A 25,914-nucleotide genomic window follows, 5' to 3' on the forward strand; every position below is an offset into this window, starting at 1 on the left:
TCCCAAGAAATTTTATTGAAAATTTTATCAAAATGCAAAAAGGGAAAAACTGGAATATGTCAGTATCATAAACATGAGACTATATATCAACAGTAGCAATAGAAATCTAATCACAACATAAAAAGAAGGATCAAATGTGCATAAAATACATTATCTGGATAGTTGCGGTTTGATCAAGCAAAATAAGAGGTAAACACAGGGAGGTGGAGGAGAAGAAGAAAAAGAAAACAGGAGGATAAGGAGAGGTAAGTCAGGAAGAAGGGGAAGAAAAAAGAAGACAATTATCAACAGGAGGTAAAGAGAAATGTCCCCCAGAGGTCAAGGAGGCGAAAAAAGAAGAAGGAAGAAAAAAGGAGAGGAAGAATGAGAGAGAGAAAAGACACTCTTAGTGAAGTGTTTAGGTAGAATCTAAGTATTCTTGGAAGATGGCCCATTTTGTGTGAACTTTGGTGGATAAAGGCATAGTTTTAGAAATCAGTATTTCACGTCTATGTTGTAAAAGAACAGATTGGAACCAAAAATGTACATTCAAAGAATCAAACGATTTCCAGTTAGATAGAATAAGACGTAAGGCAATGATAAGTAATGTGTTGAATAGGGCGTGGTGAGATGACAGTAAGTTGAGTGAAGGAGCCTCTGATTTCAAAATGACTATGATGGGTGAAAAGTCAAAATGAAAGTGAAAAATTGTTTGTATAATGGACCAGACATCTGACCAAAAATTTTGTAAGCAGGAACACTCAAAAATCATATGCAATAGTGTATCTGGGAGCGATTTACAATTCCAACATTTATTGGATGGTAATAGACCTGCAACATGAAGTTTTTGTGGAGTCCAAGTGGATTTGTGATATAAAAAGAACATGGATTGTAACGAATTAGCAGATGAGATAGTTCTAAGAATTTTAGACCAAATGATCTGCCACTGTCTGTCGTAATCAACAATTTAATTCAAATTCCCAAGATTTTTGTATAGGAAGGTGAGTGTTAAAACGGAAATCAATAAATATCTTATAGATTTGTGACACAATGTGACCAGTGGACACCAGTTTGGAAAACAAGGGGATCATGGTAGGAACTCCCATAACCTTTGTTTGTAGGATCTTGGATTTTTTGACCTGGGAGCTGAGCTGGAGCCATTGATAAAATGTTGTGGCAGGAAGAGCGAACTTATCCTGTAATTCAGAAAAGGTCAGAAATTGTAGAGAGGGGGTGCAAACGTCTGCCAGATGCCATATACCTAAGTTGGCCCATTGAGGCCAAAATATGGATGATTTGTTTATCAGAAAAGACGAGTTGCGCCAAAGGGAGATGTATGTAGAACGGGTAATGGGAACATCTACCGTATTTTCAAGCATATAACGCGCGCGTTATACACGATTTTACAAACCGAGCATAATCATGCGCGTTATATGCGTGAGCGCATTGTACAATTTTTTTTACATAGTTCCCCCCCCCTGGATGTCCGATTCATTCCCCAGCCCTGAAAGCCTGATGCCCCACCCTGAAGGATCGCTCGCACCCCCACCCTGAAGGACCGCTCGCACCCCCCCGACGTCCGATTCATCCCCCAGCCCCCCCCCCGCACAGAGAAGCAGCCTACCGTTGGTTCCCGATGCCAGTGAGCCCTGCTGCTTCCTCTGCCGCGGTCCCGCCCTTTCTCTGATGTCAGAGAAAGGGCGGGACCGCGGCAGAGGAAGCAGCGCAGGGCTCAGAGAAGGGGCGGGACCACTGGCAAAGGAAGCAGCAGGGCTCACTGGCATCGGAAACCAACGGTAGGCTGCTTCTCCGTGCGGGGGGGGGCTGGGGGATGAATTGGTCCTTCAGGGTGGGGGTGTGAGCGGTCCCTCAGGGTGGGGGGGGCGAGCGGTCCTTCAGGGGGGGGGCAGCGGTCCTTCAGGGGGGGGCAGCGGTCCTTCAGGGGGGGGTGCGAGCGGTCCTTCAGGGTGGGGGTGCGAGCGGTCCTTCAGGGTGGGGCATCAAGCTTTCAGAGTGGGGACAGGACTTCAAGGGGGACAGACAGACCTTTAAGGGGGGACAGGACTTCAAGGGGGACAGGACTTCAAGGGGGACAGGACTTCAAGGGGGACAGGCAGACCTTTAAGGGGGACAGGCAGACCTTTAAGGGGGACAGGCAGAGTCGGGGCAGAGGGCAGGGCGGCGAGAGGAGAGTTGGGACGTCAAGGCAGGAGCAGGGCCACGATTCGGGGCAGAGCTGCAAGAGGAGAGTCGGGATGGCAGAAGGAGGTTTTAATTCAAGGAGCAGCATGCGTGGTATATGCATGTGCGCGCTATATATTAATTTGTTTACATAAATTTCAGTTTCCCCCGCGCTATACCCGTGTGCGTGTTTTATACGGGTTGCGCGGTATATGTGTGAAAATACGGTAATATTTGAGAAGAGTCTTGAAAATCAGAGAAAATGGAGGGAATGCATAGAGAAAAACTGGGAAAATCTCTTCTCTTCAAAATCACAGGTCTCTTGAACGACCTTACTATCCCGTTGCGGAACCTGGGCTCTCTCCAACTATTCCGCAAGCAACTGAAAACTTGGCTCTTCTCTAACATGTAATTCTATTTTCCCCCTTACTCTTCCATTCTATATATAAGCTCAAGTAAATCTTTTCCTTTCTCTTCTTATATTTTAAGTTCTTGTAAACCGTGCCAAGCTCCACTTCCGTGGAGAGGATGCAGTATATAAACTTAAGGTTTAGTTTAGTTTAGAAACTGATTCGCCCATTCCAGAAGGAATGCATCTGCCTCAAGGCGATGAGGAGAGTATATCCTGGAGCAGAACTGAGGCAGTATGTGGTTGTGGGGAGGCACATTGTGGTTGTGGGAAGATGCAAAGATCTATCTGAGGAGTTCCCCACTGAGAAAATATGTGATGGAGAGGCGAGGAATTGAGTATCCATTGTGACAAACCTGTAGCCAGCTTTGTCCCTGTAAGGGATAAAAGCAAAACACGGTCCCTGGTCAGAAGGGCTGACCAGGTTAAAAGTAAAAGGTTGGTTTTGGCTGACTACCCCTCAGACAGTGAGGTAGGGCAGGAGAAACAGGAACATAGGTACATCCAGCAGAGAGCGCCATCTCAGGACAGGTACCCTAGAAAGCCTGAGAGGACTCTTATTGAGAAGTGGAGTCCCAGTGCTGGAAGGTATGCTCATTACCAGCCTAGGAGAAACCTGAGTTATTTCCCTAGGGATTTCCTGCCTAACACAGCTGCTCCTAGGAGAGAGGGGTGGGGCTTTAACCAACATAAAAACAGAGTATGGGATCTCAATAGGGGGGGAGTAGGGAAAGCCGGGACGGAGCTGGGGCTAACGAGCTCAGGCAGCGGCAGGAGAAGCAGCAGTGCTTGGGGGCAGATGAGGGGAGAAGTCTCTCTCCTCCAGCCCGCAGCAGTGAGGACGTGGAGATGACCAAGGACTACCTCAACTCCACCACAGAGGCTGCTGAGCAGACAGAGGCTATGGACATCTCTGAACCACTGCTGGAAGCTGGCTATTTCCCCACTGACATGGAGGTTAGTTGCTAAGGGGAAGGAACCAAGGCTGTGCTTGTGCTGGCTCCCGTAACCCAAGCCCAGCTGACAGTGATTAGGGTAAGAGCAGGAAAATCTCTCCGCTATACTGTATGACAGCCCGGAGAGCATTGTTTGTTCAATGAACTTTATCTATAGGGGTGTGAAAGCTCCGTGGGAAAAACCTAAGTAAAGTTCACATCTTATCTAATACCATGCTGTGCTCTGTGGGCTAGGAAGCCCAGATGATAGTAACGAGCTGTGAAGCCTGCTCTGCAAAACCTATCTGTGTCTCAGCTAGGTAAGCTGAAACGTTTTAAGGAATTCATTGCCAAGTTTGGGAACTGCAATTACTCTGTCTGTTTACAAGGTGTTTGCAAAGTTTGAAAGTTTATTTTCCTGATATTTTTCATTTACCTTTACCCCTGGTGAAGAGGACTGTAGTTAGACTAAAAATTCCAGGGTATTGAACTGTATGTGGCATTTGTAGCAAGCCATTCTGAAAACTGCAAGCTATTTTGTGTTTTATGTTTTTCCATGACATGCGGGTGGCTGATGGTATTCAGACCCCCGGGTTCAATAAAGTACAAGAACATTCTTTTGTAACAAGACTTACCTGTGTGGTCTTCTCTTTACAAGCTACTCTCAGTGTGGCCTGGCAGACTAGGCAGGCGCCTAGGTCTGTTATAACCTGAAAAGCCTTCCTCCAACCCGACAGGCCAGAACTCAACACACCTAATCCCTCTGCTGGTTAGAGCAAGGGATAAGTGTGTCACACCATTTGTGAGGTTGCAGAAGACCACTCAATTTGTCTGTCAGTTTTTCTCTCCTTGAATATAAACTGCTTTCAGGAAGGTGTTGTGATGGATTGCCCAGGTCCACACCTGTTGAGCTTCCTGGCAAAGAGGGAGAGATCCTGTTCCTCCCTGTTTGTTGACGTAGGACTACCTGGTCATGGAAGAGATGCTGAAAAGCTTTGAGAGCATTGAAGATCGCTCTGAGTTCGAACAGATTGATATGACACTGATGATCCATGTTGGACCAATGGCTTTGAGTACAGAGACCATCGAGAAAAGCCCCCCAAGCGTAGATCGAAGAATCTGTCATGAGGACCTTCTGATGAGGGGATATTTGAAACAATAAACCTCTGGAGAGATTGGAAGAGAGTATCCACCAGTAGAGAGACTGTCTCAATGAAGGAGTTACTTTAATGTGTTGAGAGAGTGGGTCGCAAGCCTGCACCCACTGAGATGCCAGGCTCCACTGAGGAATTCTGAGGTGAAGTCTGGCAAAAGGAGTTACGTGAACTGTAGAGGCATGTGACCTAGAAGAACCATCATGTGTCTTGCTGAAATTGTAGCCAAGGAAAACATCTTGTGGCAGAGACGAATGAGAGCATCCTGACATTGTTGAGGAAGGAATGCTCCGAGTCGGACAATGTCCAGGACAGCTCCAATGAACTGTAAAGTCTGAGAGGGCTGTAGCTGGGATTTGGGAAAGTTGATTTCGAACCCCAAACTTTGAAGGAACCACGAAGTCCGTAAGGTTGCTACAATAACCCCTTGAGATGTTGAATCTTTGATGAGCCAGTCGTCCAGGTATGGGAATACCTGGAGCCCATGGTTCCGCATAGCTGCTGCTACTACAACTAGGCACTTGGTTAACACTTTTGGAGATGATACCAGGATGAAGGCTAGCACTCTGTATTGTAAATACAGATTTCCCACCCGCAATCTGAGGAACTGTCGAGAGGCTGGATGAATGGGAATGTGAGTGTAAGTCTCTTTGAGATCTAGAGAACATAACCAATCGTTCTGATCTAGAAGGGGATATAATGATGCTAGAGACAGCATTTAAAATTTCTCCCCGACAACAAATTTGTTGAGGGCTCCGAGATCCAAAATGGGTCACAGATCGTCCGTCTTCTTTGGAACTAGGAAGTAATGGGAGTAAAAACCCCTGCTCTGCTATTCCAGCGGAACCTCCTCGATGGCACGGAGATGAAGCAGAGCTTGAGCTTCTTGAAGAAGAAGGGCAGTCTGGGATGGATTGGAAGGATACTCTCTTGGAGGCAGATCTGGAGGAACTTGGATGAAATTAAGAGAGTATGCTTCCCTGATGATGGACAGCACCCAGAGGTCTGATGTAATGATCTCCCAGTGCTGGTAAAAAAAGATGGAGTCGACCTCCAATGGGAAGGGGAGAGGACAGAGGCAGAACGATGGAGGTTATGCTCTGTATTAGATGGTCGAAAAGGTTGAGAGACCTTAGGCGCAGCAGAAGTCTAAGGTTTCTGCTGCCTCTGTTGCTGTGGTTGTTTCTTAGGAGGCGCCCTGGTATAAGGAGCTGCCCTCTGTGGGAAACACCGCTGGTAAGATGGTAGAGGCCTGAAACCCTTAGAGGTGGAAGGCTTAGGACAAATGATGGAAGCAAATGATTTCTCATGTTCAGACAACTTCTTAGTGGCCTCCTCGATGGAGTCATCGCCTTGACAAGGAATGTTGGCAAGGCGATCCTGTAGATTAGGGTCCATGTCTACAGTGCGAAGCCAGGCAAGCTGGCGCATAGCCACTGAGAAGGTGATGACCCTCGAGGAAAGTGCAAATGCATCATAGGAAGATTGAAGGAGATGCATACAGAGTTGATTTAGAGTAATAATGGTATTCTGAAAACCTGTAAGACGGTGTTGAAGAACATACTTGAAATATGCAGGCAATGTGTCCACCAAATGCTTGAAATAAGAAATGAAGATAAAATTATAATTCAAACCCCTGGTTGCCATCAGAGAATTCTGATACAAACGGCGACCAAACTTGTCCATGGTCCTGCCTTCTCTTCCAGGTGGGAAAGTGACATAAACCTTGGAAGGGTTGTTCCTTTTCAAAGAGGACTCCATGAGAAGGGACTGATGTGATAATTGAGACTTCTCGAAGCCCTTGCAATGAACCATTCTGTAACGTGATTCCATCTTGCTTGAAACAGCAGGAATGGAATAAGGTGTTTCAAGGTTCCTCTTGAAAGTTTGAGAAAGAAGTCTATTAATGGGTATTTTAAGAGACGCCGCAGGAGGTCGAGACATGCCCATCTCTTCTAAATACTCAGTAGTATATTTGGAATCAGAGCCCAAATTAATCTTAAGTTCCTTACTCATTTGACGTAGAAAAGAAGAGAAGGATATATGTTCCAAGGTAGGCTGAGCTCAAGGGGAAAGTAACCTCAAAAGGTCTCGAAGAGCAGAGAACGAGGGCGAAGCTTCCCTGGAGTACTCACACCTGAGTCCTGAATATGCAAATATAGACGACTCATTGGGAGAAGAATCCCTCACAGGAAAAGCAGATGGAGGAGGCGTCCTCGACTTCGGAGTAGAAAGCCTCGAATAGCCTCGATTTGTAGAAAGACAAGGCGTATCTTGAGAAGAGGATCTGTGCCTCGATGGATGCCTCGACTGGTGTAGAGAACTGTGCCTCGAACCAGGCAGGTCTCGCTAAGAAGAAAGTCGAGGAGTCTTTGCCCTATGCCTCGGGAAGGGCAATGCCTTATGTGAGGAATGAGGGCTGGAGGCTGGAGATCGAGACACCACCAGAGACTGAACTACTGGTGTCGAGGCATGTCGAAGCACTGACAAGGACTCGGCTCCTTGAATAGCGTGCTTATGCTCCAGACGAGACACTCACAAAGAATCAACTCGTTGCATACAGAGTATGGAAACCTCTCATGGCTCTTCCAAGGATTCGACTCTTTGTATAGAGTGAGGAGATTGAGCTCGAGGATCAGCCAAAGACTCAACTCCAGGTGTTATTGCTGAGTGCTCAGGCTGGACTACAGGAACCAGAGTCGAGGCAGAAGTATGTTTGGCAAGGATATTGCCTGACGATCCAAAATGATCTGGATCAGAGCTTCTAAACATGACTCCGAGACTGGAGGATCTGGTACTTTTGGTGCAGCAACAGTCTCTGAGGAAGAAGAGTAAGAATGACTCCTCGACTTGGAGATATGCTTCTTAGGCAGCTTGATAACTACTGCTGGCATCTGACCTGAGGAAGGCAGTGAGGCAAGCGTCTCGTCAGGAGAAGACTTAGCAGATTTTCTCGAGGACGAGGACGCACCAAAGGAGACAGGCTTGATCAAAGACGAGGCCGAGGTCAAGGCAGAAGGCAGAACCCCTGTAAGCTTGACCGACTATGAGGTCGAGACCGGGGCAAGGGGATCCATACCGCCAAAGAGTTTCTCCACTTGAACTCGACGACACTTGCGGGCTCGAGGTTGAAGGATAGCACAGCGAGTATACAACTCCGGACGATGGTCAGGTCCCAAACACTGAATACACCACCTATGTGGGTCAGTGAGGGAGATCACGCACTGGCAACGTCTACACTTCTTGAAGCCTGTGACCGGTCTGGACATAGACGGAAAGATGGCTTCAGCAAAATCGAAACCCGCCGGCAGAGGCCGCAAAGCAGGCCCCACTGTGACAAAAGAAATATAAGTAAAGTCTTTTTTTTTTAAACGCACAACAAAAAAACACAGCGACCCTGAAAAATGACAAACACAAGCTGCGGAGAGAGAAGGCACGAAGTTTAGAACTGAGACTAGTGCAGAGTGTCGAAAACACAACTTCTTGGCTCTGAGGAAAACTGAGGAGACGCGCACCCTTCATTGGGTGGGAAGGCACTTGCGCATGCGTGGTGCGGCAGTCGTGAACTTTCTAAGTTCTGCAAGCAAATCGGCTTGCAAAGCTGTCCACATCGGGGCTCCATGGATGACGTCACCCACATGTTGAGAATAGGCTGCCTACTTTTCCTGGGATAAAATACGGTATGTTCTTACTTTCAAAATATCTTTTCCAGTAGATAGGGATGGTATGCTGAACCAAGGGTCTTCCATCCACTCCCGCGAGTCCACTGCAGGAGATACTGATCATCATTTTCAGCATGCCTCCTTCTCCCTGCTGCTCCCAGTCAGATAATTTCAAAGTGACGACAGCTCAACAGGAGAAGGAGAATGGGGAGACAATCTCCCCCGCCCCCCCAAACAGGAACTTGATCTGCTCATACCAAAGAACACAATTCTCACAGACATGACCAGGAAAGGAAGGGAACAAAGTTAACAACCCTTAACACTAATAAGTTATGGCTGTAGAACTCAGGGAAAAACCCCCATAGAACTATATACCATATATACTCGAATATAAGCAGAGATTTGGGGGGATTTTGGCTTATATTCGGGCCATCGCCTACCTGCCTCCCTACCAGACCTATTGCAGGCCTCCATAGGGCCTGCCACAAGACCCGATAGTCCAGCAGTGGGCTGGGACATGAGGGATTCCTCTTGTCCTGTCCACCACAAGGCCGCCGAGGAGTCGGGGAGGGGAGGGGGGGCATGAGTTTGTTTTTTAAATTTGGCTAGAACATTTGACGGGGGATCCCTCATATCCCAGCCCACCATTGGACCACCGGGTCCCTTGGCAGGCCCGGTGAAGGCCTTCAAAGCATCTGGAGGGAGATGGCACAGGGTACAGAGCCTAGCAGGGAGAGAAGGGGCCTGGGTGAAGAGCCTGGCAGGGCACAGAGGGAAGGAGGCTGGGTGCAGAGTCTGGTAGGGAGTGGGACTGGGAGCAGAGTCTGGCAGGGGAGGGCACGTGAATATTAAGCCCCTATCTTATATTCAAGTAAACTATTTTTCCTCCTTTTTGGGGGGAAAAATGGAGGTCCTGACTTATATTTGGATCAACTTATATTCAAGTATATACGGTACATTCAATATATAATTCCTATACCACTACGAATGAATGGGGAGTCAATTCTGAGCAAATTGCATGAGCTTCAGTAAAGATGTTACATTAACTGGCAGAAAGTAGAGATGCAGACCTAAGTCAGCAGACAATCCAGGCAGGCGCATCAACAACGCATACCATCCCTATCTACTGGAAATGATATTATCAAGGTAAGAACCTAATTTCTTTTTCCAATTCAATATGGATGGTATGCTGAACCAAAGGGTGTACCTAAGTAGCCCCCGAAACCCCAGGTGGGAGAGATAAACCTGCTCGCAAAACCAAGGCTCCAAAAGAGGAGTCCTCCCTGTACCACCACATCCATCCTATAAAATTTGGTGAAAGTGTGAAGGGACTACCAAGTCGCCACTCAACAAATTTCATCCGGTAGAATTGTTCTAGATTCAGCTCAAGAGGAGGCAACCCCTCTAGATCAATGCGCTCAAAGAGCGAAAGATGACTGTTCTCCACAGACAATGTAGAAGGATGAAATAGCTTTGAAAGCCAGCCTCCCCTTCTTTACCAGCAACCAAGATGAAAAGGGGATGAACTCCTCTCGTATGAGGAAAGACTAAAAAGGTTAGGGCTCTTCAGTTTGGAAAAGACGGCTGAGGGGAGATATGATTGAAGTCTACAAAATCCTGAGTGGAGTAGAACAGGTACAAGTGGATCGATTTTTCATTTTGTCAAAAATTACAAAGACTAGGGGGACACTTGATGAAGTTAAAGGGAAATACTTTTAAAACCAATAGGAGGAAAAAAAATTTCACTTCGAGAATAGTTAAGCTCTGGAATGCGTTGCCAGATGTTGTGGAAAGAACAGATAGTGTAGCTGGTTTTAAGCAAGGTTTGGACAATTTCCTGGAGGAAGTCCATATTTTGTTATTGATAAAGACATAGGGGAAGCCACTGCTTGCCCTGGATCGGTAGCATGGAATATTGCTACTCCTTGGGTTTTGTCCAGGTACTAGTGACCTGGGCTGGCTGTAAGAATGGGCTACTGGGCTTGATGGAGATTATGTCTTGATTGAAGGCAGTTAATATTCTTCAGCCAGTTTCTAGCAATGATAATCTTTAGTCTCGATATCCTTTCATTGATCCTCTCCAGAAGGAGTAGATAGGACCTCCAGAAAAGCTTTAGCATCTCCCAGCTTAAGAACATAAGAATTGCCATACTGGGACAGACCAAAGGTCAGTATCCTGTTTGAAACCCCTCTGTTCTAACTATATTATTATGCAAATAAATAGGTTTAAGTTATATTTATTTGTAAGTTCTGTTACTATCTCAGACTAGGACAATGCACTTTTAAGTGGCATCTGTCTGAAATAAAGTGGTTTTTGGCACAGCTACGTAAAAGGTGACATGCAAAAATCATGAGCATGCATGTTTGTTGACAATAAAAGGTAGATAATAAGCATATTAGTTGATCATTAAATAACTGATCCTGCCTTCTTGGTGATATGAACGTTTTAACTCTGAATGACAGTGTGAAGGGTAAATGAAGGCGAATTTTTTGAGCAGGTCTAGGCATTGCACCACACTTTCCCTTAGTATTTGTACTGAATAGAAAAAAAAATAAGTTGCCATCAACAAAAGCAGTTTTAGAACAGTAAGTCTGTGTGCTTGATTCATAGTTTTTCTGAATTGTAAGAACTGCTTAAGCTTGGATTTTCTGGTGCTTTTCAAGCAAGTAAAACTGTGCCCTACCTGATAATTTATTTCTTTTGGTCAGCTGCACCCTTCTGAACAAGTTAATGTTATTCCATCCTACCAGTAAATAGAGATAGAGAAAAAAAACTGGGGCTTTTCCAGTGAACCCACCTGCTGGTATTCAGGGAAATCTCTAGTATATAACTGTTAGAGCAACAAGAAAATCACTTTGTAACACATACCCCCACACCCACAGGAGAAGAAATTGGCAGGAAAGATACCCACTCCCTCCTGCCAATGGAGATTACCCTGCACCCGAACCATCCCCTACACTCCCCCCCAAAAAAGGAAGGCTACCCACTCCCCTCCCCCTAATGCTCCCCTGGACCCTCCAACCCCACCAGTACCTTTGTGTGAAGACAGCAGGAGGGAGGCTTGGTCCCTTCAGCTCTGAGACCCGCTAATCCAAAATGGCAGGCCTTCTCCTTCCTCGGTGTATCATCTGATGCATGAGAGTGGCATAAGTCCCTGATTGGCTCAGATGCCTAAGGCCCCGCCCCCTTAAGGGGTACTGCCTGGTGCGGGGGAGGCCTTCATTGGCAAGAGGGAGTAGGTTTCCCTCCAGCTAATTTTCGCTGGCACGGAGGGGTATCAGTCCCCGGTGCTGGTTTCTCAGGGAGGGCCTTCATCGGCAGGGGGTGCTTTTTTCATTTATTTTTAATGGGGCAGATATTGTGCATGTAAAGCACAGTTACTTACCGTAACAGGTGTTATCCAGGGACAGCAGGCAGCTATTCTCACAAGTGGGTGACGTGATCCCACGGAGCCCCGATCCGGACGCCTCACAAGCAGACTTGCTTGAAGAAACTCGAAGTTTCGAGTCGCCCACACCGCGCATGCGTGAGTGCCTTACCGCCCAACATCAGGCGCATCTCCTCAGTTCAGATAGCTAGCAGAGAAGCCAACCCAGGGGAGGTGGGTGGGATGCTGCCTGGTGTCCCTGGATAACACCTGTTACGGTAAATAACTGTGCTTTATCCCAGGACAAGCAGGCAGTATTCTCACAAGTGGGTGACCTCCAAGCTAACCCTAATGGGATGGCAGGAGAGTTGGCAACATAGGAGAATAAATTTTGCAATACTGTTTGGCCAAACTGTCCATCCCGTCTGGAGAAAGTGTCCAGACAATAATGAGAAGTGAAGGTATGAACCGAGGACCAAGTGGCAGCTTTACAAATTTCCTCAATAGGTGTAGATCTGAGGAAAGCTACAGAAGCTGTCATTACTCTGACCTTATGGGCTGTGACTTTACTGTGAAGAGGGAATCCAGCCTGGGCATAGCAGAAAGAGATGCAAGCCGCCATCCAATTGGAGATGGTACGCTTAGAAATAAGATGTCCCAACTTATTTGAGTCAAAGGAAACAAAAAGTTAAGGAGCAATTCTGTGTGGTTTGGTGCGTTCCAAGTAGAAGGCCAAAGCACGTTTACAGTCCAGAGTATGAAGAGCTGATTCTCCAGGGTGAGAATGAGGCTTTGGAAAAAACACTGGAAGTACGATGGATTGGTTGAGATGAAATTCTGAGACCACTTTAGGTAGGAATTTTGGATGAGTACGAAGAACAACTGTGTCATGATGGGACACCGTGAATGGTGGGTCAGTAACTAAAGCTTGCAGCTCACTGATTCATCGAGCAGAAGTGAGGGCAATGAGAAACACCACTTTCCAAGGGAGATACTTCAGATGAGCCTTATCAATTGGTTCAAATGGAGGCTTCATGAGTTGAGTAAGGACAACATTGAGGCGGTTTGAGAGAAGGTTTGACACTGAAAAGTCCTTTCATGAATCTGGAAACCACCAGATGAGCAGAGAGGGGTTTCCCTTCAATAGGCTGATGGAAAGCCGCAATTGCACTGAGATGGACTCAGATAGATGTAGACTTGAGGACAGAATTAGATAAGTGCAAAAGATAGTCCAAAAGAGAAGATAAGGAGAAATGTTGAGGCTCCTTATGATGAGAAAAACACCATGTAGAAAATCTAGTCCATTTTTGGTGATAGCACTGTCTAGTGGTAAGCTTTCTGGAAGCTTCTAAAACATCTCTTACAGATTGAGAAAACTGAAGAGGGGTTATGTTGAGAGGTACCAGCCTGTCAGGTATAGAGACTGCAGGTTGGGATGAAGCAGAGATCCTTGACTCTGTGTAAGCAGAGAAGGAAAAACTGGTAGAAGGTATGGCTTCCTGCTGTTGAGTTGAAGTAGAAGGGAGTACCAGGGTTGTCTCGGCCACCGAGAAGCGATTAGAATCATGGTGGCATGATCATTCTTCAATTTTATCAGAGTCTTGAGAATGAGAAGGAATGGAAGAAATGCGTAGAGGAAAAGATTTGTCCATTCCAGAAGAAATGCATCTGCCTCAAGGCGGTGAGGAGAGTATATCCTGGAGCAGAACTGAGGCAGTTTGTGGTTGTGGGGAGCTGCAAAGAGGTCTATCTGTGGCGTTACCCACTGTGAAAAAATGTGATGAAGAGGCGAGGAATGGAGAGTCCATTCGTGAGGTTGCAGTAGGCGACTCAAGTTGTCCGCCAAGCAATTCTTTGCCCCTTGAATGTAGACAGCTTTGAGGAAGGTATTGTGGCGGATTGCCCAGTCCCAAACCTCCAGAGCTTCTTGACAAAGGGAGGCAGATCCCGTCCCTCCCTGTTTGTTGACATAATACATGGCGACTTGATTGTCCATCCAAACGAGGACTACTGTGTCATGAAGTAGATGTTGAAAAGCATGGAGAGCTTTGAGGATCGTTCTGAGTTCCAACTGATTGATATGACACTGACGATCCGTATAGGCCAGAGGCCTTGAGTATGGAGACCATTGAGATGAGCGCCCCAAGTGTAGGTCGAAGAGTCTGTCATGAGGACCTTCTGATGAGGGAGCGTTTGAAAAAGCAAGCCTCTGGAAAGATTGGAAGAGAGCATCTACCAACAGAGAGACTGCTTCAAAGAAGGAGTGACTTAAGTGTCGAGAAAGAGGATCGCAAACCTGAGGTGAAGTCTGGCAAAAAAGAGTCATGTGTACTGTGGAGGCCATGTGACCTAGGAGCATCATCATGTGTCTCGCTGAGATGGAAGATCGGGAAGACACTATATGACAGAGTTGAAATAGAGCTTCCAGACAATGTTGTGGAAGGAATGCTCTGAGTTGGACAGTGTCCAGAACAGCTCCAATGAATTGTAGAGTCTGTGAGGGTGGAAGCTGAGATTTGGAAAAATTGATCTCGAATCCCAAACTTTGGAGGAACCAGGTAGTCTGTTGGGTTGCTTCAATAACCCCTTGAGACGTGGAATTCTTGATGAGCCAGTCGTCGAGGTAGGGAAACACCTGAAGAACATGATTCCTTAGAGCTGCTGCTACCACTACCAGGCACTTGGTAAACACTCTGGGAGACGAGGCCAGGCCGAATGGTAGTACTCTGTATTACTAATGCAGATTCCCCACCCGAAATCTGAGGTACTGATGGGAGGCCAGATGAATGGGAATATGAGTGTAGGCCTCCTTGAGATGCAGAGAGCATAACCAGTCGTTCTGCTCGAGAAGGGGATAAAGGGATGCCAGGGACAACATTCAAAACTTTTCTTTGACTAGAAATTTGTTGAGAGCCTTCAGATCCAAAATGGGTCGCAGATCGCCCGTCTTCTTCGGAACAAGGAAGTAACAGGAGTAAAACCCCCTGTTTTGTTGCTCCAAGGGAACTGGTTCAATGGTATGAAGACGAAGCAGAGCTTGAGCTTCCTGAAGAAGGGCGGTCTGGGATGGATTGGAAGGATACTCTCTTGGAGGAAGCTCTGGTGGAACCTGAGTGAAATGAAGAGAGTATCCTTCTCTGAGGATGGTAAGCACTCAGAGGTCGGAGGTAATTAACATCCATCAGTCGTAAAAATGATGGAGACGACTTCCTATAGGGGAAAATGAGACAAGAGTCATAACAGTGGAGGTTATGCTCTGTTTTAAACAGTCAAAAAAGGCCGAGAAGCCTTAGGTGCAGCAGAAGGTTGGGGTTTTTGCTGCTTCTGAGGTTGCTGCTTCTTAACAGGAGGGCGAGTGTAAAGAGTCAGCTTTGGAGCATAACGCCGTTGGTAGATAAGAGCAGGGCATGCAGGCTTGGCAGGAACTGGCTTTGGCTTAGGTCTGACAATTGAAGCAAAAGATTTCTCATGGTCAGACAATTTCTTGGTGGCTGCCTCGATAGATTCATTAGAGGTCATTGCCCTCACAAGGAATGTTAACTAAGCGGTCTTGAAGATTAGGATCCATATCGATGGTACGAAGCCAGGCAAGACGACGCATAGCCACAGAACAAGCAGCTGCTCGAGCAGACAACTCAAATGCATCATAAGATGACTGGAGGAGATGCAACGGAGTTGAGACAAAGCAGCAATAACTACTTGAAATTCAAAGTGCATTTGAGTATCCAAATAATGCAAGAACTTTGGCAATAAAGAAATCAGAAATTCAAAATAAGTCATGAATTGAAAATTATAATTGAGGACTTCATAGCATTTTGATAGATGCGACGTCCGAATTTGTCCATAGTCTTCTCTTCCCTTCCAGGAGGAACGGTGGCATAAACTTTGGAAGGATGGGACCTCTTTAAGGAGGACTCGACAAGCAGGGATTGATGAGATAAATGAGTGTTGTCAAATCCTTTGCGATGCACAGTTTTATACCTAGAGTCCAATTTTCCTGGAACAGCTGGTATGGAAAAAGGTGTCTCCATGCATCGACCAAAAGTCTGATTCAAAAGCTTATGAAGTGGAAGCTTAAGAGACTATGCCAGAGGTTGAGGAAGATGCATGACTTCTAGATACTCCTTAGAGTATTTTGAGCCAGTATCTAATTGAAGATTCAAGTCTACAGCCATCTAACGAAGGAAAGATGAGAAAAATAGCTGGTCTGCCAATGATTTGACTCGAGAAGGACTCGAGGACGTCGAGGCAGCATGAGTCGAAGATGAAGCTTCGGCATCAAAGGAACCTGGTGACTTGGATGAGGCAATCGATACCAGAATATCCTCGAGGTCCGGCATCGGAGACCTCGAACGAGGCGTCGGTGGTCTGGTCGAGGCTTAGAGGAAGATGGTCTGTCTTGAGAAGACGAACTATGCCTGGAATGATGCCTCGAGGAAGGCCTCGAACGTCGATGAGAACTGTGTCTGGAACCAGATCTCGAGGATTGAGGAGACTTCGCCTCGGAGACAAGAGCAGCCGATGCAATCGGATGAATAGGACTAGAGGCTGTAGATCGAAACTCCACAGGCTTGGTGGAGGAACCTCGATGCACTCCCAAAGACTCTGCTCCTTGTATAGTATGAGGATTCCCGTCGAGGCACCCGCAAAGAATCTGCTCCTTGCTTTTCGTGCTTGGACGCCAGACCAGACACTTGCAGAGACTCTGCTCCCTGCAAAGAGTGTGTAAGTTCAGACTGGGGCAAAGGAAGCGGCTCGACCTCACAGGAGTCTGCTGAATGCCCAGGCTGGCTAAGAGGAAGCAGTTTGGGTCCCATGTTAGTAAGGAACTGAATAAACTGCTTATCTAACATGGTCTGGAAAGAAGCCGGCAAGGATGGATCCGCGTCTGAAACCGGACCACCTGCTTTGGCTGGAGGTTCCTTCAAGGTAGTTTGAGTTTGCTTCGACTTGAGAGTCTTAGACACTTTAATCACCACCAGCGGAACTGACTGCAGAGCTATCTGACCTGAGGAAACAGGGGAAGATACAGCAGATGACGTCGAAGCAAGAGCCGCTGCAAACGGCGAAGGTCTGATGAGGCTCGAGGTGGAAGCAGTAGGCGCAGAAGGAGCCTCGGTGGGAGTCAAGGCCGAAGACGCCTTCGAAGTCAAGGGATCAGTAGAAAACTCCATCTCGAAGAGCTTGTCCACCAAAATGCTTGAAAGCACGAGGCTGAAGTGTTTGGCAAGGCAGGCATGACCTAGGATGATGTTTCGGCCCAAGGCACTTGAGGCAGCGTCCGTGAGGGTCCGTAAGAGAGATTGCACGCTGACACTTGCTACACCTCTTGAAGCCCGTTGCAGGCCGGGACATAGAAGGAAAAATAGCCGCCGCAAAATCGAAGCCCTCGGGCTGCAGCTGAGCGGCCTCTCCCAGAAAACGAATGGAAGAAGAAAATTTTTTTTTTATAACTAAAATAAAAGAAATAAACTAAAAACAGCGATTCGTGAGGAAAAAAAACACAAACCGCAGTTGAGAGAAGGCACAAAGGAACGAAGTTAAACGCAGAGTCAAAGACAGACTTCTCGGCTCCTCGGAAAACTGAGAACTGAGGAGACGCACCCTGTGCTGGGCGGGAAGACACTTACGCATGCGCGGTGCAGGCGACTCAAAACTTTGAGTTTCTTCAAGCAAGTCTGCTTGTGAGGCGTCCGCATCTGGGCATCGTCGATGACGTCACTCATATGTGAGAATACCTGTCTGCTTGTCCTGGGATAATAAAATGATCACTACAAGGAAAAACACCATGAGGGTTAAGGTCCTTAATTAAGATGCATCACAAGAACTTGAAGGGAGCCCCAGACAGAATGCCAAAGATCAAATTCAGGTCTCAGTAAGGATACAAAAGGCACATCTGAGGCAACAAATAAGAGACCATCTTCAAAAGTCCCTTCTCCCATGTGCTGCTAGGGAGAGGCCTTTCACTCTGCCACGAAAACAGAAAAGGGCAGCCACATGAACTTTAATGGAATTCAATGTATTCTCTGCTGCAAAAGATAAGACATCCAGAATCTGTGTCTTCCAAAGAGATGGTGCTCAATTGGCATATCAAGGTCCAATCTCTGAGAACTGGGTAACCTGGGAGTGACTGTTAGGTTCAACCTTCCTGTACAACCATGGCCAGCAGAGCAAGGAGGCAGGCTAGGGACCAGGAGCACCAGTCTAACAACCTACCATCTGCTAGTAGAGAAAATACAGGAGATTTCACTGAGCACCAGTAGGTTATATTGGTGGGTTCACTGACCAGTTTTTTCTCTACCACTGTCTGTAGAAAGGGATAACACCCATTTGTTCAGAAAAGGGCAACTAGATAACAATGAATATTGTCCAATCTGCTCATTTTCAAGACAGGAATGGGAAAGGGAAATGGGAAGACTTGTATACTGCCGTTTTGTGATTTTGGTATTCAAAGCTGATATTTAAAACAGTGGGCACTGGAGGAATGAGTGACTTGCCTAGGGTCACAAGGAGCAGCACTGGGTGCAGGAGGCAGCAGCTCTACCAGTGAGCCACACACCTTCTCCCTCAAGACAGGCCTTGAGAAAATTTTCTTGACTCTTAAGTGTTAGTTCAGTAGTTTAGGAGCCAGTCCCCTTCTCACTAGAGGTGTGCACAGGAATATAATCTGGTTCCCCATTTCTACCCATCCCCAGTCAGTTTGGATCCATCCACAATCATATTGCTACTGTCCCCTCTCCATCTCCCTCCAGTTTTTTTTCCCATCCCCTTATCCAACCCATACATGAGAGATCTAGTAAATTCAAGAAAAATTATTATTTGCACTTTAAGTTAAGCAAATAAAAAATTAAGCAAACAAGTAGGTATGTATCAGTAATTAAGCTGATTTCTTTAAATATCAACATTCATAATGTTTTTGCTATTCCACCAAGTTGACAATCAAAAGTGATATTATCTGGGGGGGTTTCTTGGTTTAAAATGTTTAAAAACTGCTTTTGAAGACACAGCTACAAATATTTACCTGGTTTTAACAGGCTGTTGGCACCAGAGTACTTGATGAGTCTGAAACCTTCGCAGGCATGGTGTCGTCACAGTCTGCACTTTAGGGAGACCATACTGCTGAAGAGGGGAGTTGAACAACTGGTCACTGCTATACGCAGGAAGCCTGCCATTGTGCCTGCACCTTCAACACGAGGGCTCAAACGTCAAAAAATCCCTGCTATCCTCCTACACATGAAGAGACCACACAGTGAGTCAAGAAAGGTTAGGTCTTCCTTCTTGAAGAGCTAGAATTTGTTCTTTCCAATATATTTTATTATTAAATTCTATATACAGTATACTGTATTTCTGCATAGCAACCAAAGCAATTTATATATTACATATAGGTACTTTGGCTTAGATGCACTAAGAGGACTGGTAAGACTGTGTGGGTCTGCAGGTTCTGATTTTTTAGCTGATTCAGAAAGAGCAATTGATACACAAAAAATTTGCATGCAAATGATTCACGTGAATGTTCTTCATAATCCCCGACTCTGCTGTCTGATGATCGCTGTGAGAGTGACTCTCACTAATGTGCAGAGCTAGTAGGGGAAGCCCTGAACAGCTGAAAGAGGAATCCGCAAAAGCAGCCTCCTGACATACATGCACAATATCTGCCCAATTTAAAAAGGGGGGGGGGAAAAAAGCACACACCACCCCCTCCCCCCAAATGATGGCTCTCCCCAAATAACCTGCCCCATGAACCCCCCCAAGCGAAAACGGCAGGAGGAATGCCATTTTCTCCTGCCATGCCGAACCCACATCACCCAACGAAAGAAAATTGGCAGGAGGGATGGCCGCTCCCTCCTGCCAATGAAGGCCCACTCCCACACCAGGTGCCCCCAAACATCCCACTACCCTCCTTCCAGATGTTCCCTGAAACCCCACTCCCCCAGTACCTTTTTTAGAGAAGTTTGGAGCAGGAGGGAAGCTCAGTCCGCCCTGCTCATAGGCCCATTTCAAAAAAGCGGGCCTTTCCCTCCCCGGTGCATCATGTGATGCACAGGGAGGGGCCTTAGGCTCCTCTCTCTATCTTGGAATACAGGATACAGAGGGGAGCAGCCAAAGGTCCTATTAAGTCAATCAGGGACTTAGACTCTTCCCCCTTGTATCCCAAGATACAGAAGGGGCCTAAGGCCCTGACTGGCTCAGGTGCCTAAGGCTCCCTCCTCTTGCATCACATGATGCTTCACAGTCCTGCTTGTAGGCCCGCCATTTTGAACTGTCGGGCCTACAAGCAGGACTGACTAAGCTTCCCTACCGCTCCAACTTCTCTAAAAAGGTACGAGGGTTCGGAGGATTGGGAGGGGTTGTGGGACCCTCCGTGGGAGAAGGGAATGGGCGTTCCTCCTGCCTTTTTTCTCAGGGGTGAAACGGGAGGATAGAGGACATTTGGGAAGGGCACCTGGTGCAGGAGTGGGCTTTGGTGGCATGAGGAAGTGGACATCCATCCTGTCATTTCGCTGTCGCATGGGGGGAGGGGGAGTCACCATGGTAAGAGAGAGGACGTCCCTCCTGCCAATTTTCTTTTGCCGGGGGGGGGGGGGGGTTCGGCATGGCAGGATGATCTTCTACCAGGAATTAAGAATCTGAAATGTTATCATCTAGAACAGTGGTCGGCAAACTGTGGCTCGCGAGCCGCATGCGGTTCTTTAGCCACTTGAGTGCAGCTCACAGCTCGTCTAGAGCAGGGGTGCCCAACCTGCTTCCCTTCCCACTGCCCTCCCCCCAAACCACCGCCATTGGGGAACAGGCTGCCACCGCCACCATCAGGGAACAGGCCGGCACCGAGTTCTGAGCTCTCCCTGCTTCCCTTCCCCGCGGGGCCGACCAACTCTCGCCACCCAATGTCAATTCTGACGTCGGAGAGGATGTTCTGGGCCAGCCAATCGCAGCCTGGCCCGAGAACGTCCTTTCCAATGTTAGAATTGATGGCGGATGGCGAGAGTTGGTCGGCCCCCGCAGGGAAGGGAAGCAGGGAGAGCTCAAAACTTGGCAGCAGCCTGTTCTCAGATGGCGACAGTGGCAGCCTATTCCCCGGTGGCGGTGGCTTGGGCTTGGGGGAGGGCAGGGAGAAAAAAAGAAAGAAAGAAGGGGGGGCAGGGAGACAGAAAGAAAGAAGTGAGACGGGAGACAGACAGAAAGGGGGCATGAAGAGAGAAAGACAGAAAGGAGACATGGAGAAACAAAGAAAGAAAGAAATGGGGCACAGATAGATAGAGAGAGAGACAGACAGACATACAGAAAGAAAGGGGGCATGGAGAGAGAAAGAAGGGGGCAGGGTGAAAGAAAGAAAAAGTTGGGGAGGGAATGAGGTCTAGAAGAGAAGGAGCATACAGGAGGCTGAAAGAAGGGAAGAAATATTGGATGCACAGTCAGAAGAATAAAGTGCAATCAGAGACTGATGAAATTACCAAACAAAGGTAGGAAAAATGATTTTATTTTCAATTTAGTGATCAAAATGTGTCCGTTTTGAGAATTTATATATGCTGTCTTTATTTTGCACTATGGGCCCCTTTTACTAAACTGCAATAGCAGTTTTTAGCGCACAGAGCCTATAAGCGTCGAGAGCAGTGTGGGGCATTCAGCGCAGCTCCCTGCGCTAAAAAAACGCTAGCGCGGTTTAGTAAAAAGGGAGGGAGTATATTTGTCTATTTTTTGTATAGATGTTACTAAGGTTGACATTGCATAAAGTCATCTGCCTTGACCTCTTTGAAAAACCCGCGGAATATAAATGATAATTAACATTTTCTCTGCGTAAAGTGTGCTTTGTGTTTTTTTTAATTTTATTGTTGGTAGATCATTTTGACTTGGCCACGAAGTTAAGGGAGAGGGAGGGGAGCTGCTAAAAGGACATCTAGCAATCCTTGCAAGCTTGACTGTGCAGGGAATTATTTTTGTAAAATCATGTTTATGTTACGTGACTGGCATTATTTAGACTTTAATTTCTATGAATGAATGAATAGAATGAAAATGATATAAAATTCCTTGCTTGTTTTTATGTGCATGCGCTGAAGGGAAGTGGAGAGAATGGGCTGAGGACGCTGAAGGGAAATGGGGAAGAGAGTGGGGAGAAGATGCTGATTTATAAATTGACAATTGTACAGAATATTGTTTCTTTTTATACTTAATATAATAAGTTCAGTATAAAACTATTCGAGGCTTGTATGGATGGGATCAGGTGGTTTGCAGGAATGGGGACAGAGCTCACGGGACGGGGACAGAGACAAACTTTTCTCTAGGCTCTGCCATGAATCGATTTCAACTATGTGCGGGCAAGTAGGGTGTCAGTCGGGTTGACATAGCCGTCGTAGCACAAGCGAGCACGGAGTATGGCTCTCAAAAAAAATCTTAATCATTGTACTGCTGATTTTGGCTCTTTTGACTAATGAGTTTGCCTACCACTGACCTATAAGACCATACCAACAATGGGTATAGCTAGTTCAGATTGAAAATGAAAAGTTGTAGCATTTATACTAGCAGCCAGCAACCTCCTGTAAAGCCACTGCAAAAACTGCTCCTATTGTATTATATGAATAGTTTAGTCAACACTTGTCCGGTTTTGATGTTTGGGGATAAGCGTATCAGTTTGTAGTGTACCTAAGGTTATTTGTGATTTTGTTAGACATATTAATAATCTCTTATTGTGTTTTGTTTTGTTTTTTTAGTAATAACAATGAAAAGTAACTCAGAGAACAGGGAAGTTGCTTAGAGAATTTGGTGGAGTTAATCATGAGCGAATTTCACCTATTAAAATCATTTCCAAATACTGCTTTTGGTCTACAGGGTAATGTTCTCCTGTGGTTTAAAGGGTTTTTGGAATCCAGACAATATTAGGTTAAGTTTAATAATCAGTTTTCCTCTAACTGGAAAAATCCAAGTGGTGTACCTCAGGGTTCCTCACTTTCACCCAAATTATTTAATTTATATCTTTACTCCCTGGGTTACAGTTTGAGTAACCTAGGTATAGAACTGTTCAGCTATGTTGATGATACCACAATTGTCATACCTTGTGCTATAGTATTATCTCATATCTCTCATAAAATTGAGTCCGTGTTGAAATTGATGAACTCTTGGATGCAGGATTTCAAACTAAAGCTTAACCCTGATAAGACAAAGTTCTTTGTTGTATCGCCACATAAGATTATTCATGAGCAATCGATTAGTATAAATTCTACCTTGTATATAATTCAACCAACAATTAAAATACTGGGAGTTATTTTGGATCAGCATCTGACCATGAAAAAACAAATAGATGCTGTGGTACGTAAGGGTTATGTTCAAATATATTTTATTGAGCTTAACAAGATAAGTAAGGAAATACACAAGATGAAGCACAAAAAAGCTCAAATTTTTTATATACAAAACCCCACACAACTCCCTCCTCCCCTTTTCCCGCGACCACCCTTCCCCCCAAGCAAGTCCCCCCATACCTCCCCCCCAGGTCCTCCTTCCAAGTGCAACATACAGGCATACCAACTGTAACAGAGTGATACTGGTTAACAAGAAATCAACAGTTAAGCAATCGGCTGCGAGCCAAGGGAGTCATGGTAGTCCAAAAAGGTTTCCAGGTGCATTGAAAAACGCGCCCTGGGAGAGTAGTGAAGTCCGTCATATCTCGTCGTTCCCACATCAGGATGGTAATCATCCGGCACCGCCAAATAGAGTAATCTGGTGCCTCACCCTCAAGCCATTTCAACAAGATACATTTCAAGGCAGCGAGGACAGTCCACTTAAGAAAAGCAGCAGCCCCCCGTATACGAGGGTGATAATGGGGAAAACCTTCAAATAAGAACAAAGGTGAACGTTGAATTTTAATGTTCCAAATGCGCTCTACAAAATGAAAAATGGCGTTCCAAAAAGATTGAATATTAGGACAAGTCCAGAACATATGTCCTAAGCCCGCATCAGGGGCCTGGCATCTAGGACAGGCCGCAGTATCACAAAATCCAGAGAGATAAGCCCTCTTAGGAGAAACGTACAAACGAAAGACCAACTTATAGTGTTGCTCCCAAAAGATGGTATATTTTTGAAAGGCAGGCAACCTTCGGACAGCCTGCAAAAGAACATCATCAGGCAAAGCTACAGCAAGGTCTCGGGCCCAAGCATCCTGCAATTTAGAATGGTCAAACAAAGGGGACTCATCCTTCAAATGTCGATGATGAAATTTAAGGGGAACAGGAAGTTGGGAACCAATGGTAAAAGCCGTAGACAGTACCTCATGGCAAGAGGCCTGCAAGGAACTAGAGAGCAAAGAAGAAATGTAATGGTGAATTTGCATATAAGCAAAATAATCAGTAGGTAGGAGATCAAATTCGTCCTGCAGCTGTGCAAAAGACAAAATTTTGCCATCATCATCAACCAACTGAAACAGATAGTGAATGCCCTTTGTTTCCCACCGAGCAAAACTCGGCCCCTCAATCCCTGATAGAAAGGAACTATTAAAGTGGATAGGCAAGAAAGGAGTTATAGAAGCAGATAGAGAATGGTAGTTGCAGACCCAGCACCAAACCTTCCGCAATGGACGGTGGAGCACCTTTGCAGAGAGAGGCTCAGGTAAAGAAATAGAATGAAGATATGCACTAAAGTGAGTAGAGTGAAAACAGGAAAGTTCCAAAGAGGTGCTGGTGAACGCAGAAGTAGTACATAAGAGTTATTACACGCTAAGGAAACTATGTGCCATTACACACAGTTACTTACCGTAACAGGTGTTATCCAGAGACAGCAGGCAGATATTTTCACTGATGGGTGACGTCACTGACGGAGCCCCGGTATGGTTTAAAGTGCATCGCCACTTTAAGACTCTAGAAGTTTGCGATAGCCCGAACTGCACATGCGAGTGCCTTCCTGCCCGACATAGGGCGCGCAGTCCCTCAGTTAAGATAAGCCAGCTAAGAAGCCAACCTGGGGAGGTGGGTGGGTTGTGAGAATATCTGCCTGCTGTCTCTGGATAACACCTATTATGGTAAGTAACTGTGCTTTAGCCCAGGACAAGCAGGCAGCATATTCTCACTGATGGGTGACCTCCAAGCTAACAGAAATGGGATGGTGGGAGGGTTGGCCTTTAAGAAAATAAATTTTGTAATACAGATAGGCCAAAGTGCCCATCTCGTCTGGAGAATGACTCCAGACAGGAGTAAGAAGTGAAAGTATGAACTGAGGACCAGGTGGCAGCTTTACAGATTTCCTCAATGGGAATAGATCTGAAGAAAGCCACCGAAGCTGCCATAGCTCTAATTTTGTGGGCTGTGACACGACTCTCCAGTGCCAGTCCAGTCTGAGTATAGCAGAACGAGATGCAGGCAGCCAGCCAGTTAGAAATTGTTCTCTTAGAAACAGGATAGCCCAACTTGTTTGGATTAAAAGAGATGAATAGTTCGGGAGATGTGCGATGTGGCTTTGTTTGGTCAATGTAATAGGCCAAAGTATGGAAAGCAGTTTCTCCAGCATGAGAATGAGGCTTAGGGAAAAACACTGGTAGAACAATCGACTGATTGAGATGAAATTCAGTGACAAGTTTTGCAAAAAACTTTGGATGTGTATGAAGAACCACCTTGTCATGATGAAAAACTATGAAGGGTGGATCTGCTACTAATGTTTGTAACTCACTGACCCTTCATGGCAGAGGTGAGAGCAATTAGGAAGACCACTTTCCAGGTAAGAAACTTGAGATGAACTGTGGCCATTGGTTCAAATGGAGGCTTCAAACTGGAAATAACTACATTAAGGTCCCAAACGACAGGTGGAGGCTTGAGAGGTGGTTTCACATTGAAAAGTCCCTTCATGAATCTGGAGACCAAAGGATGAACAGTCAGAAGTCTTCCGTCAACTAGCATATGAAAAGCAATAATAGAACTGAGATGGACTCTGATAGATGTAGATTTTATACCAGAGTCAGAGAGATGAAGAAGGTAATCCACCACCAACTCCACTGCCAAGGAAGTTGGGTCTTGATGATGAAGAAGACAACAGAAGAAAACAGAGTCCACTTTTGTTGATAACATTGCTGAGTGGCAGGTTTCTTGAATGCATCAAGAATCTGACAAACAGGCTGAGAAATATGTAATAGAGATGAATTCAGCCCGAGAGAAACCAAGCTGTAAGGTGTAGCAAATGTAGGTTGGGATGAAGCAATGATTCCTGATTCTGAGGAAGCAGAGTAGAAAATACTGGAAGAGGTATGGGTTC

The 25,914-nt window shown here is 46.1% G+C and overlaps 1 protein-coding gene across 2 annotated transcripts in view; it reads right to left on the minus strand.

Moving 5' to 3' along the window:
- The window catches only part of NNT (nicotinamide nucleotide transhydrogenase), a 265,149-nt gene extending 246,235 nt beyond the window's left edge, over positions 1-18,914 (minus strand). For both annotated transcript variants that reach the window (XM_033931703.1, XM_033931721.1), the window contains exon 1: positions 18,710-18,914. The gene's annotated coding sequence lies outside the window, so the exon portion shown is untranslated. The remainder of the gene's footprint in view (positions 1-18,709) is intronic.
- Between the last annotated feature and the right edge of the window lie 7,000 nt (positions 18,915-25,914).

Source organism: Geotrypetes seraphini, chromosome 1 (genome assembly GCF_902459505.1).
Source record: "Geotrypetes seraphini chromosome 1, aGeoSer1.1, whole genome shotgun sequence".
In the NCBI taxonomy this organism is placed as follows: Eukaryota; Metazoa; Chordata; class Amphibia; order Gymnophiona; family Dermophiidae; genus Geotrypetes; species Geotrypetes seraphini.